Source organism: Dendrobates tinctorius, unplaced genomic scaffold, assembly GCF_039654945.1.
Source record: "Dendrobates tinctorius isolate UK_male_01 unplaced genomic scaffold, ASM3965494v1 ptg000001l, whole genome shotgun sequence".
Taxonomy (NCBI): domain Eukaryota; kingdom Metazoa; phylum Chordata; class Amphibia; order Anura; family Dendrobatidae; genus Dendrobates; species Dendrobates tinctorius.
The window spans coordinates 5,378,964-5,395,266 of NW_027361669.1; the positions used below are offsets into that span (position 1 = coordinate 5,378,964).

Here is a 16,303-nt window from a genome sequence, read left to right on the forward strand (position 1 = left end):
CGTAGAGGGACAGGTCATGCCACGTGTCCAGCTTGGTTACCCAGTAGTTCTACGACGCAGAAGAGTCATGGAGAACCTGGCACGGCCGGCTAGGTACTCCTTCACCATCTTCAAAAACGTTTCCTTCCTTGTCAGACTACCTTGTACAGTGCCTGGGCGCTGGGAAGGTCTAATGAAATTGTCCCAGATCTTTGATAGTGTCCCCCCTGTCTGTTGGACCTGGTGTATGCTTCCCTCGTCTCTCCTCCTTGGTTGCCCAAGGATCTAAAATCTATAACCTCCTCCGCCAACTTTTTCAGATGGGAATTTTCGTACTACTTGTTCTACTAGGGCTTTCGGGTATTGCACCATTTTACCAGCCCTCTCCACTGCAGGAAGAAAAGATGGAAAGTTTTCCTGGTAGCGAGGGTCAAGAAGGGTGAGCAACCAGTAATCAGCGTTGGCCAAAATGTGGATAACGGAAGGGTCACAGGAATACAGCAGGACATAAAGTCAGCCATATGTGCCAGACTCCCAACAAACAAGACTTCCCCATCAATATCAGGAGCACAACTCTCCATCTCCTCCTCACTCTTCTCCTCCCCTTCAGCCCATCCACACTGGACAGGATGAAGCTGGTGTGGGTAGTATCTTCTGTCGCACAGGCAACTATCTCCTGTTTCTCCTACTCCTTAGTGTGGGAGGAACGGCCCCCGTCGAGTGTCCGGGCCGGAACCAAGGGAGCCGTCATCTGGGTTCCTTGGGAAACTGTCCCCGGGGGACAGAGTTCGAGGATGGACCATTGTGACAGACAGATGGGCTGGGGGAGGGACCATATAAAGGAGGCGGGGAATCCCCGGGACGATGAGTCAGCAGACCGGGAAAGAGGCAGCAGGAGACCGAGGAAGCAACTGCAAGATAGAGCGACCTACCAGTGCCAGGGAAGACGCCGACTGAGGACTCCAGAGGGACGGCGCCAGGGCGATCATCCGAGATTCGCTGCCCTGCTCCAGCCCGAGGCCACTGCGGCGACAGTTCGACCCGCGGCCACTGCCGCCTCACCTCAGCCCGCAGCTGCGGCCTACCCGCGGTCGCCTGCGGCCGCTGCCATCTCACTCCAGCCCCCGCGGTCGCCCGCGGCCGCTGCCATCTTGCTCCAGCCCGCGGCTGCGGCCTCTTCCCCGCCACCCGCAGCCGCCCTGCTCTCACCAGTGGCCGCGGCAAGTGCAGTGCCACCGGCGGCCACCACTGTCCCGCTCCGGTCCACAGCAGGGGCCGAGCCTCTGCTGGCCACGGCCTCCCCGTCGCAGCCGTTAGCTGCGCAGGTGGTCTGTGATTCGCCACCCTACATCGCTGCCGCTTGCCCCAGTCCGGGGACTGCGGCCCATCCGTCCAAGGACTCCACCAGGGCCTGTGGGGCTCCAGTGTCATCAGCGCACCGGAGCGCGCGAAGACTTCGCCAACGCCTCAGCAGCTGGGCCCAGCGACTACTACGCCGTAAGACCACCATCCCGAACGGCGAGGGATGTCTGGACGGCTAAGTTGACTATATATTTACGGACCCGTAGTCGGCCATACCGCGGCCCTATAGTGACCGTCAATTGCCGGAAGTAGTTGTGTTCTACCCGTTTGTGTTTGCGTGTTTTAGAGCCCCTGCGAGGGCAACACGTGTTACCCCTTTTGGTGATCAAGCCGTGACTGAGGAAAGTTCCCTCTAGTCTTATAAACGTTATTATAGAAAGCACCACATTGTCTCGCGACTCGTCACTGCATCCTGCGTACCTGCAAACACCACATTATCACCCAATCCATGCTGAGAAGATGAGATTAGGCTGGGCTTGGTAGTATCAACCTGTGTCCTTTTTTTCCTCCATCTCCATCTTGTCCACATGCAAAGCCTCCTCTTTCATTTTGAGCATCAAGCGTTTTAGTAGATACAGAAGCAGGATGGTTACTTTGATTTTGGTGCCATCCCAGGTTGCAACTCGGTCCCAGCCTCCACTAGGTTCAACCAGTGTGCCCCTGGACCAAAGCACTTGTCCAAGGTTGTTAAGTGGATCTTCACAGTAAGGGCTCATACTGACTTGCGAGAGACTCGTGTGAGTATCTCGCATGAAAACCTGGTACTGCCGCTGGCACTCAGACCGGAGCGTGCGGCTACATGTACTGCATTTCTATGCAGCCGCATGCTCCGGTCCGACTGCCGGCAGCAGTGTCAGGTTTTCATGCGAGAGATTCGCACGATTATCGTGCGAGTCTCTTGCAAGTGAGTATGAGCCCTAACTGCATTTGTCAGGGCAAAGGTAATGTTATGGGACACGTGCTGGTGTAAGATGGGATTGGCACACCGGGAAAAAGAGTGGTGGCTAGGGACTGAGCCGCCACTATGAGTATGTGGGAAGCCTCAGTGTCCACAAGCCCAAACGGCAACATTTCCAGGGCAGTCAGTCTGGAAATGTGCCCGTTTTTTTTTTTTTGGGCCTTGAGTGGGAGGCTGGGTATTTTCGCTTGTGTTCCAACGCTTGGGGTGGGGACAACTGAATGTTGTGCTGTGGCAAGGAATTGGACGTGGTTGCTGTTGGAGAAAAGCCAGTGGTATCACCCGCACACACGGATCCAGGCATTCAGCCCACCTAGTCTTGTGCTTTGATGACACGTGCCTGAGCATGCTGGTAGTGATCAAGCTGGTGATGGTCAGGCCCCTGTAGTTTTTTCCATGGCACAGGTTGCAAATGACCATTCTATTATTGTCCACACTTTCTTCAAAAAAGCACCAGACTGGGGAGCAACTAACCCTTGGCCTGGGAACTTTATGGGTGTGACTGCTCTGGGTAACAGTTGCCCGCCTTCTCCCTCTGGCAACCCCACTGTCTCTTGCCTGTTACGGTGCTGCGGATCCCTCACACTCTGCACTGCTGGCTTTGCTCTGCATGGCACCCTCTCTGGTTGAAGTTAGTAACTTCATCGTTCACCACCTCGTCTTCCACTTCCAAACACTGGTGCTCCTGACTTGTTGACTTAACAACATCACTTGTTGGCAACTGTTTCTCGTGATTATCTACCTCTTGAGACACTAATTTCCGTTTACCACTGTTGTTTTCTTCTGGTCAGGGCTGCTCAAATATTTGGGCATTACTACACACAAGCTACTCATGTCCCTCGTGAAACATGCAGGGCCAGAGGACAGAATGAATAAATAGAAATGTAAAGAGCTCCTCAGAGTGTCTGAGTGTGGGATCACTTGTCTCCTGGGACTTGCTATGATGGGAGGAAAGAGGATCAGGGTGAGGATTATGTGGTCCGGACTCTTGGCTAGTGAGACGGAACCATGTGGAATACAAGGTGGTGCTAGGAAACTGTAGCGACGGTATCTCTGCCCTCTGCTCCTCTCCCCCAGCAGAAATGTCAGCGTACTTACCACCGTGGCCCCTGTCTTACTCTGTCTCCTCCATCTGGGTTGGCAGCTGCCTGGGGTGCGTCCTCCTAAAAGTGTCCCCAGACAATTGCTGGAGGACACTTACTATTTCAGGCACTTCCTCCAGCGGGGAGGTGCCTGTGCAACATTGTAAGTTTGTTCCTAAACACTGTTGTTAGTTTTCAGGTCCCAGTGCTTGCATTCCTGTATATCTGCCTGTCTATCAGCCGTGTCTGCCTGCACATGCTAGTGTTCATCTCTACGTCAGCCGGTCCAACTGCACTTACCAGCGCTCGGCTCCATTTAGGCCAGTCCAGCCCCACCTGCCAGTGTTCATCTGTACATCAGTCGCTCCCGTCTGCGTCCGTGGTTCCCATGTTCTTACAGCGCCTGCCTGTATCTACTGTACCTTCCTTCGGGCTGTCCCAGCTACCTGTCTCTAGGGGATCAGCTGCATCTACTCAAGGTCTGTCCTGATGTAGCACCTGGTCCACCTCCTTTTCTCTCCTCGAATCACGGTATCATAAGCTGCTGTGTATGAGGTCGGATAAGGTGAGGCTCCTAGTTACTCCCCTCTAGGAATTCCTTTGTCCCTGCCACTGTGGTTCCACCACCAAATCCGTTACAAAAACATACTGGAAGCATTATTTGCCATCCAAACAACCATCTGTTCGCACTGTTCTTCAAGAGTGGTGTCCTGCACCCCCTGCAAGTGGAACAGGAAGTTAGGTCTCATAGATTAGTGTGTTGTGCTCCCACAGCAAGCAGTTTCACCTGGCTCATGGCCTCAGCCTCTGCATGCACCATCAGCAGCATGTCCACTTCCCAGTCCCTTACCGAACACCTTGTGCATTTTAGGTATATGTGCTTGCATACTTTCAGTATTAATAGGGAAAAGAAAATAGGTAGCCCTGAAAAGCACTTTTTCTTTTTAACGGTACAGCAGCGGTATACAAGCGCTGCAATAGCAATATTAAACCCCGCCTAGATGCCTCTAATCCAAAACTATCCCTCCACTGAATGCAGGTAACAACAGTTTCACTAGAGAAAGCAAAATATGTAGCCCTGAGAAGGACTGTTGTTTTTAGGTTGCAGCAGCAGTATACCTATATAAGGACTGTAAGGCAATAAATTCTGCTCTAAACTATGCTTTCCCTCCTTTAACAACTCTCCTTAAACTGCTTCCTGAGGGCAGAGTGTCGACCATCGACTTATTTAAGACCCCATGATGTGATGCGGCCAGCCAATCACAATAATGCCAGTAGCTAACATGGCTATGGCAATATCGTTTATGGAGGGCAATCCCTGCATGTTTTTTGGCTGTCTAACAGGCGCCAAACATGCGGGGCGTAGACTCAAGCATGGAGCTCGAGTATCAGCAATACTCGATCAAGTATCGTGCAGTGGCAAGCATGCTTGCTCATCACTAGTCAGACCCCAACCCCCCCGCAAGTTGGGTGTCATGGGGTTACCGCGACAGAGAGATGCCAGAAGACCGCGGTGTCTGATTGCTCCTACTCCTGCGCTGATAAGAAGCACTTCACCTTTTTTTTAAACTGTGTGAATTTCATTTGACAGTACAGGGGTTAATAAAACATGTTGGGCGCTCTGAGAGTCTGAGCTCTCAGCTGAGCTCGGTTAGCCAGTCCTATATCCCCTATGTAATCTGGGTTGTGGCTGACACATATTGGATCGCACAGGGAAAGGGGTGTGTCGCCTTCACTTACCTCTGGGGATGAGAGAGAAGGACCCAGCAGGGATCGGCTCTCTGGTGCCACCACTTGCCCCAGGTCAGCCAGGAAACTGCTCCGAGGGCAAATAGTCGCCGGAAAGGCTTCCCTTATAAGTGCGAGTTATTGAGGCGCTCCCAGTGAGGGGGGATATACATCACCAGTCCAGGCTGGGGATATATACGGTATAGAAACCTCCCGGCCGTCAATGTCAGGGCTCCTTACTAGCACAGTACGGTAAGCTGCCACGAGTTCCTCGTTCGATATAAGCCCAGTCCGACAGCAGGCTTATATAAGGTCAGAAACCAACCCGGGTAGCGTATAATAACCAACGGAGCGTGCGGATGTGGGGATTCGTGTATTGAGATAAAAGCGCAGCCCAAGATTAATTTTATATTTAATCACCGAAAGGCGCACTAGAAATATACAGATATATATTGTGAAGTAGCGTGTCATTTACTTAGGGGATTCTCGCTTGCAGCGAACAAAAACCAGTTCCGGCACGGATTTTCCATCAAATCATACAGTCCTTGTGGTTTATTCACGCCTCATAAACCACATCAGCAACAGAAAGTTCACTTAATAACATTACCAGCATAGCATCCATTATAATGCTTCACTCTTATTATCAATGTCCAGTACGCAGGCTCACTTAGCCTCACAATTATCTCACCCACGTCAGGGTTCCTCATGCGGCTGCAGCATTCCGCACACGTTCGTTCCCTCCAGGGAACTCTCAGGCACACATTGCCATTGCTTCCAGCCACTTCACACGTGCTGTCAGGCAGGAAATTCCATCTCTGCAGGACCTTTCACACTGGACCAACCAGGTCCCAGCATTCACCACATGTGACCTACCCTGGCCACATTATATGGTCTATAGCCACACCCACCGGGTCACGTGACTATGACCTCATCCCAGGTCCTTCACACCCTCACATAGTCTTTTACTACAGGCGTTGTCAGACACACCCCTGGGTGGGTTTGTAGGTAACTGGCCCGCCCAACTCCCAAGTTACCTAGAGACTTCTCCCTTATACCTTGAAATAACACCTCAGCAATACCATTGCTGATCAATACGCATAACTAAGTCTCCATCTCAAAGCCACCCCCTTTGAGATACACAATCATCCTTCAGGATTCTGCCACTCATCCTCTCCCTTGGAACCTCCACACAGCACCCCCTAGCAGACATAGTGGTTACTACACCACAATATTTACAAGGACAGATATTCAAGTATTTAGTCAAGAGTGTAGTACAAGGGTAGGGTGCAGATAGGTTACAATTACCGTGTTATGTAGCATGTGAAGATCTGGACGCTGGTGGATCACAGGTCCAGATCTTAGTTATGTGATTCCCTCTGGCTGCGTCAGGTATCAGTCTTCCAGCCAGTTGTAAAACTAAGTCCAAAATGAGGGGCTGCCTAATATCTCCTAGGCTGCTCCCTCCCACATTCGGCGCCCACCCCTGGGCTGGGCCGCCTCCCTCCTCCCATATCTGAGAGTATGATTTTCCAGTTGGAACCTTGGATAACCATAACATTCCGCCTGTAGCTCCAAATGGGTCAGCGGCGCTGCCACTGGGTTACGCTGGATTTTATCTGTGAGGGGAGACCAGATACGGCTACTGTATATAATTCCTGGTAGCTATGCTTTATAACTCCATAACACAGGGTTCTGGAGGTGGCTAAATGGCATGGGCATGTGGGAAAAGGAATGCCGATTCTGATTATGTGCTCGGCTAGGTTCAGAGATAATGCATTCTTTTATTATAGGTCATTTTCTAGATTCCATATCTCAGCGCTAGCTTATCCTGCATGGCTGGGAGTATAGAAGTTATTGGTTATATGAGAAAGCATTTGGTTGGTTTATCTGTGACTGTTGCTTGGGTTTGTAAGTGTGATATTTCCCTTGCCTTCTCCTACTTTGGTTTTTCCCCATCCTCCACTCCCCAGTCCATTCCTCTGCTATATGTGAGTGAATATTTGTATGCCTGGTATTTTCATTTTCAGTTGCCCCTGTTCGTGTTGCCTTGTTCATCTGGTTGGTGTACTGCAGTGCACGGCTGCTCCTCCTTTCCTTCGGTGGGGGAAGGGTACAGACGGAGGGTGGATACAGGAAATAAGGCAAGGTACGTGGCCCTGGCATCTTCATCTTCAGAAGTAACCCAGGGAATAGGGCGAGCTAGGGCGCCTCCTAGTGTTAGGGACAGGGTAGGAGCCCCTAGTCCCGGGTCACAGGGCAACCGAGTCCTGACAATGGGATTCCGATGTATGCACCAACATAGACTGTAATGTTGCCTCCAGAGTCAATGTATGTTCTGTTGTACATCATTTTCGAGTGTATATGCCTACTGGAGATGGACAACCAGTAATCATATAGTGGAAAGATAATAAATGTATTCAGTGGAGAAATACACTCAGAGCTGCAGGTTGACAATTTTTGAGATAACTGATATTAGATGGGTTATATTACTCTTACAGAATTGAAGGGTGTTTGTCCAAAACCAAGTGAATTTTACCCTTTATATCTATTTAATTCAATAATCTAATCATTTTTCTGATATACTTCAATTAAAATTCTCAATTGTTACCTCTCTAACTTTCTGTCTGTTTTGTTTTCTTACTTTCAATGACGATTGGTTTGAGTTTTTCAGCATGCCCTGGATATTCTCTAACTAACCATCATTAGGGTGTTGGGGCTGCTGTCACCCCGACTGCTTCATTTTCCAACATGAAACAAAACATCAAGGGGTGGTGCTGAGGTCACTTACCACAGCTTCTATTACTGCCATCCACTGATGACATCCCGTTTCATTAACGGTCATAGACAAGCGACTGCAGCTTCTTTAACGCCACACTGCATCTTCTGTCCACATTCCTTCTGCACCCACCGCCTCAATTACAGAATCAAGACATCTTCGGGGTGGTGACAGTAGCAATAAAACAAACATGGCGGTCCGGTGAGATGACAGTGCTGCATACACTGAAGACACATTACCATGATGATAGTATACATATAAAGGAATGTCAATTTTCAGGTGTGTATTTTAGTCATATGCTCAGCGGAGAATGATTAATAGGTGTGGACAACCCTAATAACTAAAATTTCATCACAATGATATATGTCATATTAGTCACTCCCACATCCCTGCTCTATGTTGTTACAATGGTGACATCTTGGGCAACCAGTTTTGCTTTTAGTCTGATGAAGTCTACAATCTTGATATGTATCAGATTGAAAAGAAGGTTCTTCACTGAGCAGTCAGGTAGGAATTGTTACACATAGCATTTGTAGCTACTTTGGAGCTCGGTATCTCACGCCGAGATCTTGGGAACTGCATTGTATGGACTGTTGGATGAAATGTCAGAACTTTCAAAAATGATTATGTGCTTCAGATCCCAGCTCTGGGACCAAAGCCAAATCAATCTACTGAGGGTAATTAGTTGTTTTTTTTTTTTAATCCCAGACAACCCTTTTGGTATTATTTTACCATATTAGATATTAATGGCTTTTCTATAGGAGAAGCACCTTTTTTCACTGACCGAATCTAGGCCAAGAATTAAAGTCTGAAGGTGCCTGGCAACCTTTCCATTCATTCTCTTTCTGAAAAGGGCAAACTCTTCACCAGTCAGCTCTGGAGACTCCATTCTCAAAATAGATATGGGGCCTGGAGCTGAGAACCTCGGCTATTTGGAGAACAGCGATCCCAATGGATTTACATTTTAGCAAAATAGAAGTCAATTTTTTGTGAAAAAAATTCTGTTATATTTGCTTTTCCATTGAGGATCCATTTTGTAATCGAGTTGGATCAAAAAATGGAAAGGATGCACACTGATACTACTTGGATATCAATCATAAAACAAAGTTTCTATTTCTAAAGTTATCTACTTAACAACTGAAACTTTATTATCTATTTTGCATTGCTTACGATCTATTTCCCATATACTGTAATGTAGTTAAAAATAATGCGGAAGTGTCTGTTCTCTCTCCTACAAGTTTTTGGATGGGAAAAAATGATGTAGACCAAAGACATTCTAGAAAAAAAACCATTTAAATGAATGGACAAAAGACAAAATGTAAATGTTTGTAAAACAATATCAGTTTTGTGCATCTGTAATTAATCTTTATTTTCATGTGCAAGTGTGAAGAATCCATTGAAAATCTAAAATTCTGTGGTTTCACGACTAATTTATAAGCAGAAAATTTGTATAAATAGGATTTTCTAAAGATGCCTCCAAACCTACGTGGTTTCCTGAGAAAAGTCAGGATATCACATTTCGGTACCTGCAGCAGCATACTGCGTACATTCTCCAAGAGCTGTGAACCGATTGTGTGTGTGTATATATATATATATGTATACATCTGTAATGTAAGTCCTTCATATGTTTTGATATGGGTTAATGGTCACAAAAGAGGTTACAGTCAGAAGCGTAACAACCGTGGTTGCAGCGGTCACTGCTGCAACCTGGTTCAGCAAGTCAGCCAACGCCAGCAGAAACTTCAACTGAACATGCGTCCGTGGAAACACATCCAGTTTAAGTATTGCGGTGCACAGTCCCATCGGGTCCATGCGCCACAATACCTGCTGTTAACCAATCGGAGGCCAGCAAGTGACGGGTTGCATTTTTTAAATCAATGGTGGTGTATTATATTTTATGGATGACTATGGGGGTGCATTATACTTTAAGGATGACTGTGGGGGTGCATTATATTATGAGGTACGTTATACTTTATGGATGACTATGGGGGTGCATTATACGATGGAGTGCATTATATTATGGGGGAGGGGGTGGATTATAATTTATATATGACTATGGGCTGTGCATTATATTATATGAAAGATATGGACTGTGTATTACGAGGGACATATACCAAACCATATACCAGGATGGTATTTGTTTAATTCAGGATGGGTGGGGTCTCGGTCCAAATGTTGCTCTGGGGCCCATCAAACTCCATTTACCCTACTGGTTACAGTGGTAGTAAACCACCAATACACTGGAATATGGGGATCTAGTCATTTATACCAACTCCTTGGAATCTGCAGTTATCTATTTTTGAAGATCAGTGAATGGTGTGCCCATGTAATCACCACCAGCTCAAGTCTTACAGTGCCAAAATAAAATATAGGTATGTATTATAGTAGTCTTTTTTCACGTACGGATTTGCTATGCTAATTAAATCCAGAATGAAGGTGAACTCAGTCCAGAGAACAGGAATTCTGCTTTACACTGAATGTTCTTCTCTTATATTTCATACTTCCATTGTAAGCAATACTGTGTTATAGATTGATCATTAATGAACTGTTATTCTTTGTTCTCCCCTCTCCGTGGGTGGCACAATAATTACACCCCGGCAGCAGGCGCGCTGTCTGGGTGTTATGTTTGACACCAATCTCTCCTTCACCTCCCATGTACAATCTCTTGTCCACTTATGCCGCTTACACCTAAAGAACATCTCTAGAATCCGCCCTTTTCTCACCATGGAAACAAAAAAATCCCTTACTGTCGCCCTGATCCACTCCCGCCTGGACTACTGCAACGCTCTATTAATTGGCCTCCCCCTCACTCGACTTTCCCCTCTCCAGTCTATCCTTAATGCAGCAGCGAGGGTCGTCCATCTGGCTAATCGGTACTCGGATGCGTCCACTCTTTGCCAGTTGTTACACTGGCTGCCCATTCAATATAGGATCCAATTCAAAGTACTTGTTCTCAAACACAAAGCTCTCCACAGTGCGGTACCCCCTTACATCTCCTCCCTCATTCCTGTCTATCGGCCTAGCCGATCGCTGCGCTCTGCAAACAACTTTCGACTAACCACTGCACTAATCCGCATCTCCCACTCCCGACTCCAAGACTTCTCCCGCGCTGTGCCAATCCTCTGGAATGTTCTACCCCAGGAAATTAGGACTATCCACAACTTACACAATTTTAGGCGCTCCCTCAAAACACATTTGTTCAGAGCGGCCTATCAGGTTCAATAATCAAAGTCATTTCATGTGTAAGTGTGTGCAGCTCATTCAGTATCTCTATCTATCCCCCAATCCCTCAAAATGGCTGGAACATCATTGTAAATACACACCTGCACTTTATATCTCCCCCACCTCATTGTAGATTGTAAGCTCTCACGAGCAGGGTCGTTTTATTTTGCTTTAATTATTGTATTATTGTTAAAGTTGTTACTGTTGTGTATGAAACTGTTAAACTGTAAAGCGCTGCAGAATATGTTGGCGCTATATAAAGATAATTATTATTATTATTGGCATACCACTAATCGTGGCAGACTACGCCCCATACCCCCCTAACTACTGAAGAACAGAAAGAAGAACAAATCTTGGTCACGCACCTGGCCTGTGGATTTACTGCTTGTTTCTTCATTCACAGTCGGAGCCGCCAGAACTTTCTCATCTTTATGTAGCGTAACTATATGACATTTGGCTTTTCGGTGTCTGTAAGTCCGTATTCACACGCAGAAGAAATACTGTGTTTTTATTTTCTGCAGATGTCCACACCAAACTACACAATAACAATCTTCTCTGATTATTGCTGCATTTTTAGGCAATTTTCCAAGGTTGCTTTGATATCAGCCTTAAGCTTCTCAGCATTGTTGGGTCTGGTGTCTCTCATAGATTCTCTATGGAGTTAAGGTCAGGCATGTTTGCCGGCCAATTAAACACAGTAATATTGTTGTTTTTAAACCAGGTATTGATACTTTTGGCAGTGTATACAGGTACCAAGTCTTGCTGGACAATGAAATTCCCATCTCCAAAAAGCTTGTCAGCAGAGGGAAGCATGAAGTGCTCTAAAATTTCCTGGTAGATGGCTGCGCTGACTTTGGTCTTGATGAAACACAGTGGACCTACACCAGCAGATGACATGGCTCCTGAAACCATCACCGATTGTGGAAACTTCACACTAGACCTCAAGCAGCTTGGATTGGGGCCTCTCCACTGTTCCTCCAGACTCTGGGACCTTGATTATCAAATGAAATGCAAAATTTACTTTCATATGAAAACAACACCTTGGACCACTGACATCAGTCCAGTTCTTTTTCTCATTGGCCCAGGTAAGACACTTCTGGCGTTGTCTATTGGTCATGATTGGCTTGACACAAGGAATGCGACACTTGTAGCCTTTGTCCTGGATACGTCTGTGTGTGGTGGCTCTTGAAACAATGACTCCAGCAGCAGTCCACACCATGTGAATCTCCCCCAAATTTTTAAATGGCCTTTTCTTAACAATCCTTTCAAGGCTGCGGTTATCATCGTTGCTTGTGCACCTTTTTCTACCTCGCTTTTTCATTCCACTCAACTTTCCATTGATCTGCTTGGATACAGCACTATGTGAACAGCCAGCGTCTTTAGCTATGACCTTTTGTGGCTTACCCTCTTTGTGGATTGTGTCAATGACTGCCTTCTGGACATCTGTCAAGTCATCAGTCTTCCCCATGATTGTGGAGCCTACTGAAACAGACTAAGGGACCTTTTTAAATGCTTAGGAAGCCATTGCAGGTGTTTTTGTTAATTATTCTAATTTACTGATATGACTTATGTTTTTTTTTCATTTTTTTTTTTAAATTGCCATCAAACTGTGTGGCAGGGCTGCAAGGTCAATATGCTGTGTGTGTGTGTGTGTGGGGGGGGAGGGAGTTGAGGCTGCATCATACTGTGTGGGGAACTGTGTAGGCATCTTACTGTGTAGCCAGGCTGAGGAGGCATCATACTGTGTGTGGAGAGCAAGAGAGTAATCAAACTGTGTGGAGAAGGATCTATGGGGGCATCATACTGTGTGGAGGATCTGTAGGAGCATAATACCGTTTGGAGGTGCACTGTGGACCTATCATACTGTGGACTAATCATACTGTATTTGAGGGCCTGTATGTGGGTGTTATTATCAAAAGTTGTGGGGTCATCATACAAAATGGGGGGCTGTAAACTCATCATACTGTGTAAGAGACTGTGGGGGTCATTATACTGTGTTGGAGGGCTGTGGGGTCATGATACTGTGGAGTGCAATTGTGGGTGGCTGGCGTCATACTGTATGTGGAAGGGTGACAGTGCATCATATTGGGGGGATCTTACTCTGTGTGGGGGACTGTGGGCTCATCATTCATAGTGTGTGGAGGCTGGTGAGGTATCATACTGTGTGAGGGGTTGTTGGGCATCAATGTGTTTCAGAAGGCTTTAGGGGTATTCATATTGTGTGGGGACTGTAGTGGCATCATACTTTGTGTGGAGAGTTGTAGGGTCTTCATACTGTGCGGAAGTATGTGGTTGCATTATACTGTGCCGGTGGCTGAGGATAGATAAGTATATTGTACTGTATGTGAAGGGGTCATGGAGTCATATATTGGGGGCATTACTCTATGTGGGGTGGTTTGGGGGATATAATACTGTGTCTGTTGGGGCTGTTTGAGACATCATACTGAGTGTGTGGGTAGTGCCATACTGTGTATGAATGTCGGTGAAGGCTTCATACTGTTTGGGTGTGGCTATGGTAGAATCATACTGATTGTGTTGACCTGTGAGAGCATCATAATATGTGTTGGTGATGTGGAGGCATCATACTGAGTATGAATGGCTGTGGGGAAATCATATTATGAGGGCGTAGCTGTGGTGGAATCATATTGTGTGTGGAAATCTGTGGGGGCATCATACAGTGTCTGAGGAGTAATTATAGGGTAATTATAGGGTACGTGTGTGGAGGGCAGAAGAAGCATTATACTGTTTGAGGCATCGTACCGTGTGTGGGTGGCTGTGAGGACATCATACTGTGTGAGATGGGATGTCTGTGGATGCATCATACTGTATGGGTGCTGTGCAGACATAATGTGTGTGGGGGGATGTGGGGCAATGTACTGTGGGAGCTTCATACTTTGTAGGAAGAATGTGTTATGGGAGTATTATACTATGTGTTGAGGAATGTACTTTGAGTGTATTGTATAGTATGAGAGACACAATGGGCTTCACTAGGAGAAATATTTCTGTGTGGGCACTTATAGAGGACTATGTGAGGTTAAGGAAGTGACTTAATGTAAAATTGAAATTGCCACAGTATCTTTCAACATTGGGAGGTAAGACTAATCTAATGTTCTAGACAAGTTTTACATCACCCAGGGACTGGTCAGTGCCCATAATACTTGTGATAGTGATACTAGGTTAATTCGAAAACTTCTAAATGCAGCAACACCCAAGCACTGCCTGATTCTCACATATCATTAGTGTGCTATCAATAGGCTGTCTATTTGTATAGCACTGGGTGCTACCTGGGCAAAGTGTGGCCCATGGGCCACATCCACCACTCTGGTTGTTCCTGCCCGACCAGCGGACCGAGACAGTCGAAGGGCTGAAAAAGTGGCCCACGAGCTGCACTGTGCCCTCCCCTGCCCGTGGTCACCACTCGCCGCATATTCTGGATGCAGACAGCGATGAATACATTGGTAGAGGACATCTTCCACCAATCAGTCGTGATTACATCATTTTGTCGCGTCAGCTGTGCATTGCAAAGAAACAGTGCAGCAGAGTATGTGCTGTTGTATTTTTTTTGTGTATGGGATATTTGCATGTATATAGGGGGCATTGTGGGGCTCATGCTGTATGTATGAGACTATGTGAGGCTCATGCTGTTTATAACAAGTTATATGGAGCTCATTCTATATACAGGGGGCTATGTGGGGCTCATGCTGTGTATAATAGGCTATGTGGGGCTCAAGGTGTATATAAGAGGCTATGTGGGGCTCATATTGTATATAAGAGGCTATGTGAGGCACATGCAGCATATAAGAGGCTATGTGGGACACATGCTGCATATAATAGGCTATGTGTCATGACACAGCTGTCGGGTGACCCAGGACCAGGGGCTCCTTCCCTGTCCCTAACACTAGGGGGCGCCCTAGTTCGCCCTGCTCCCTGGGATAACTTTGAAGGTGACAGTGCTGGTGCCTCCACCTTTGCCATATGTCATAAGTTAGCCCTCCGTCTGTTCTCTTCCCCCACCCAGGGCGAAGGGGGCGCTACTGGGCACCGCAGTACACCAACCCGACAAACAAAGCAACACAAACAAGGGTTAACAGAAAACTCCAGGCACACAAAATATTCACTCACATGTAACAGAGGAATGCACCGAGGTGTGAAGGTAGCCGTATAAACCAAAATAAATAATAATCCAAAATAGAGAAGGATAAAGAATTACCACACACACAAGCCAAGCAACAGTCACTGATAACTCCTAAATCTCTCCTTCTCATATGTGCTCCTCTCCCACCGTTAGCCATGCAGCAAATGCTTGCTCTGACAAGGATTAGTAACAGAGCCCAGATTATAAAGGGGAAAGGAGTGGCTAACCAAGCTCAGCTATGAACACAGGGATTTACAACATGGCGATTAAACCCTGTTCTGACAGAAGAAGTAAACACATTTAAAATGAAGAAGTGCTTTTTCTCAGTGCCGGAGTAGGAGCAATCAGACGCTGCAGTCGTCTGGCTGCACACTTTCACGGTAACCCCATGACACTAGGTGTGGGACTCATGCTATATACGTATAGGGGCTATGTGAGCTCATGTTGTATATAGAGGTGCTACGTGGGGAACATGCTGTATATCGGAGGCTACGTTGGGTACATGCTGTATATAAGAGGCAATGTGGAGCTCATGCTGTATATAGGGGGCTACATGAGGCACATGCTGCCTATAAGGGTGTTATGTGGGACACGTACTGTATATTAGAGTCTATGTGGGGCACATACAGTATATCATAGGCTATGTGGTATTTAGGGGGTTGTGTGTGTGCTCATACAATATATAGGGTGTCAGCATATTCTGCTCATTATTAAGTCATACAGTTAACATTACTGTAAAATAATTATAATTCATATTTTGATATTAATATTGAGCTGAATTCATTTAGCCTTCCACAACAGTCATGGTCTCTCATGTGAAAATTAATTGCTGACCCCTGGTTTAGGGTATGTGTCCACAAGACACTTCATTGTCAAAACTTCATCTTAAAACTGTCAATTGAAACAGATGTTTGTCCCTGTGCTTTTTATCAGCAGTGTGTGTGTGGCACCCCCAGGAGTATGGTCGCCACAGTGGCATTGCCTTCCTCCAGGGATAGTGATGTCAGGCTTGGAAGCAATTAAGGGTCTCTCTAGCAGTTAACCATAACATGCAACACAGT

At 46.7% G+C, this 16,303-nt stretch overlaps 1 protein-coding gene across 1 annotated transcript in view; it reads left to right on the forward strand.

Annotated features, from left to right (window-relative positions):
- The first annotated feature begins 8,302 nt into the window (after positions 1-8,302).
- CCNI2 (cyclin I family member 2) overlaps positions 8,303-16,303 on the forward strand; it is a 119,681-nt gene continuing 111,680 nt past the window's right edge. The window contains exon 1 of the mRNA XM_073557927.1: positions 8,303-8,392. The gene's annotated coding sequence lies outside the window, so the exon portion shown is untranslated. The remainder of the gene's footprint in view (positions 8,393-16,303) is intronic.